The sequence below is a fragment of the Carassius gibelio genome, chromosome A20 (genome assembly GCF_023724105.1).
Source record: "Carassius gibelio isolate Cgi1373 ecotype wild population from Czech Republic chromosome A20, carGib1.2-hapl.c, whole genome shotgun sequence".
Taxonomy (NCBI): domain Eukaryota; kingdom Metazoa; phylum Chordata; class Actinopteri; order Cypriniformes; family Cyprinidae; genus Carassius; species Carassius gibelio.
In genome coordinates this window covers 3,225,891-3,228,390 of record NC_068390.1, presented here as the reverse complement: position 1 = coordinate 3,228,390, position 2,500 = coordinate 3,225,891, and the positions used below count along the sequence as shown (strand labels likewise).

At 39.5% G+C, this 2,500-nt stretch overlaps 3 non-coding genes across 3 annotated transcripts; all 3 read right to left on the bottom strand.

The window, feature by feature from the left end:
- Nucleotides 1-898: 898 nt before the first annotated feature.
- On the bottom strand, nt 899-980 carry trnas-uga (transfer RNA serine (anticodon UGA)). The gene has a single exon. It is a non-coding gene; the product is annotated as a tRNA-Ser (tRNA).
- Nucleotides 981-1,112: 132 nt separating this feature from the next.
- Nucleotides 1,113-1,184, bottom strand: trnah-gug (transfer RNA histidin (anticodon GUG)). Its single transcript has one exon. It is a non-coding gene; the product is annotated as a tRNA-His (tRNA).
- A 155-nt stretch (nt 1,185-1,339) lies between these two features.
- On the bottom strand, nt 1,340-1,421 carry trnas-aga (transfer RNA serine (anticodon AGA)). Its single transcript has one exon. It is a non-coding gene; the product is annotated as a tRNA-Ser (tRNA).
- Nucleotides 1,422-2,500: the final 1,079 nt, after the last annotated feature.

Sequence of the window (2,500 nt, the reverse complement as noted above, 5' to 3'; positions counted from 1 at the left end):
TTTTTATTTTTTATTTTTTACAAATTCAGATTGTTAAAAGGATTTCTTAAGGATTGTGTGACTGGAGTAATAATGCAAAAATAAAATTAGTTTGAAAGTCAGCTTTGATTGTTCCTAATAAACTGTTTAACTGCTCCCCCATATTAAATTATGTTGTGGGATAATTAAATATATTCTAAATAAACTCCAAACTTAAAATTATATACATTTATTTTGTTCTCACGTTCTTTCTTGTAACACCTCCCTCTCAGTGACAACAGCTGACTGAGCGGCTCTTTATGCAGCTCATTATGCAGGGCTTTGTCTTCTCAGGTGTAAATCATGATAGTTGACGCCTACTCGCATATGACTTTTACCAACAAAAAGTGTCTTAGACAATTTAAATCAATGTATTGTTTTCTGTAAGTGAGTAAACAAGATGATTTTCACATAATTTACAAAGAAAAATTCTAGGCTACAAGCTCCGGTTCTCAAAAATCCCAGGCACCATTGTTCTTTATGTATTTTTTGGCCTTGTTCATTTAACATTGTTCGTTTGTCACTAACCACAAGGGAGATCCCCTGATCACCGGGAGCAGGAAGGAACACCGTTCCAGTACAGAGTCAGCAGAAGAGATGGACCGTAGTGATAGCAAGGTGAGGCCAAAGAAAGACCTTCACCCGAACAGGGACTTGAACCCTGGACCCTCAGATTAAAAGTCTGATGCTCTACCGACTGAGCTATCCGGGCTCTTGTCGAGTACTGGCATCTCACCTTTTATATAACAGCAGTTTTACAACAAGCTGCCCAGAAGAGACGCAGGTGTCACGGGATGAAAGCTAGAAGCAGTTAGGACAAAGGACCACAGAAGGCACAATTACCATCACAGAAAGCTAAAGCAACACTGCAAAGCCCTCCCGTAGTCGGCAGGGTTCGAACCTGCGCGGGGAGACCCCAATGGATTTCAAGTCCATCGCCTTAACCTCTCGGCCACGACTACGTCTAGCTGTAGGCTGCCTGCCCCCTTGTCTGGTGGCTCCCTGCACAGGCCAAGCGTCAAAAACAAAATAGAGAAGAAAGATGAGGTGGTAAAAAAAATGTCAACCTTCCCGTACACTCAACGCCAGAGTGTTGCCGTGACCCGGATTCGAACCGGGGTTGCTGCGGCCACAACGCAGAGTACTAACCACTATACGATCACGGCGTGCCACTGGCTCACCCAAGTTAACCCCTGGATCCCGAATACCAGAAGCAGCAGCGGCGTGTTGGTCCATCGAAGAGGGACAGGACATTTCGCAAATCAGTGGGAGGACCTTGAAAAATTCATGGACGCTTTTCCTCGTGGCCTTCAGCAAACAGCGTAGTCGGCAGGATTCGAACCTGCGCGGGGAAACCCCAATGGATTTCTAGTCCATCGCCTTAACCACTCGGCCACGACTACAAGAACAGACCAGCTTCTGCTCAGTTTGTGTGCAACACTGCTGCCTGACCTACTTGCAAACAACCCAACTCAGTCAGCAAGCTGACTGTAACCCAATAAAGGGTTTCCTTTTTTGGATACAGAAAATAATAACAACAAAACTTTGTGCACTTATAAAATAAAGATAACAAACAAGATGTGCTGTCTGCAGCCTTTGTCTGCGCTGATCTTCATTTACAAACACGTCATTAAAATGAACCTCTAACTCTGTGAATACTCAACGAAGAGACATGAGAGAGATATCTATAGAAAGCTTGACATTTCTACTTTTAAACTAAACAAGTGCTGCCGAAAACAAATATTCTGTGATAAAGTAATCCATATGAAAACAAGGCGATGTCCTTTTTCACGTCTCCCTTCATTATATCTAAAGTGACCACGCCCCCGCGCTGAACGCTCTATTCAGATTCAAACTGAAGCGCGGCTTGAATACGCCCACACAGAAGAAAAAGCAGCCAGACTGTTGTTCAAGTGCTTTTATTTTACTGTTTGCTTCGCGATGAGAGGAATAACACATAATTCACCCCAAAAAGATGTGACGTGGTTGAGGATTTGAGAAATGGATTTCCTCAGAAAATAAAGAATGAAGCACTTTATTCAGCAGAGATCATAAACATGAGTAAGTCTCTTTATATTTATTTATATACTTTTACTAGTTTTCACATAACGTCTAAACATTTTACTAGTTAGACTTTTTCCAAACTATAATTCTTGACTAAATGTATAATTAAGTTAAATATTATGAAGTTTCAATAACAATATACAAAACTATACCACTCAAAAGCTTGATGTAAATAATATAAATGTAACAAATACATGTAACTGTAACAAATGTAACAAAAAATGGTGTTCTTTTAATTTACCACCCTAAAAAACATGAAAAATATTCTCAGCTATTTTCAACATTAATAATAATGATAACAATAAAAGTTTTTATTTTTTATTTTTTACAAATTCAGATTGTTAAAAGGATTTCTTAAGGATTGTGTGACTGGAGTAATAATGCAAAAATAAAATTAGTTTGAAAGTCAGCTTTGATT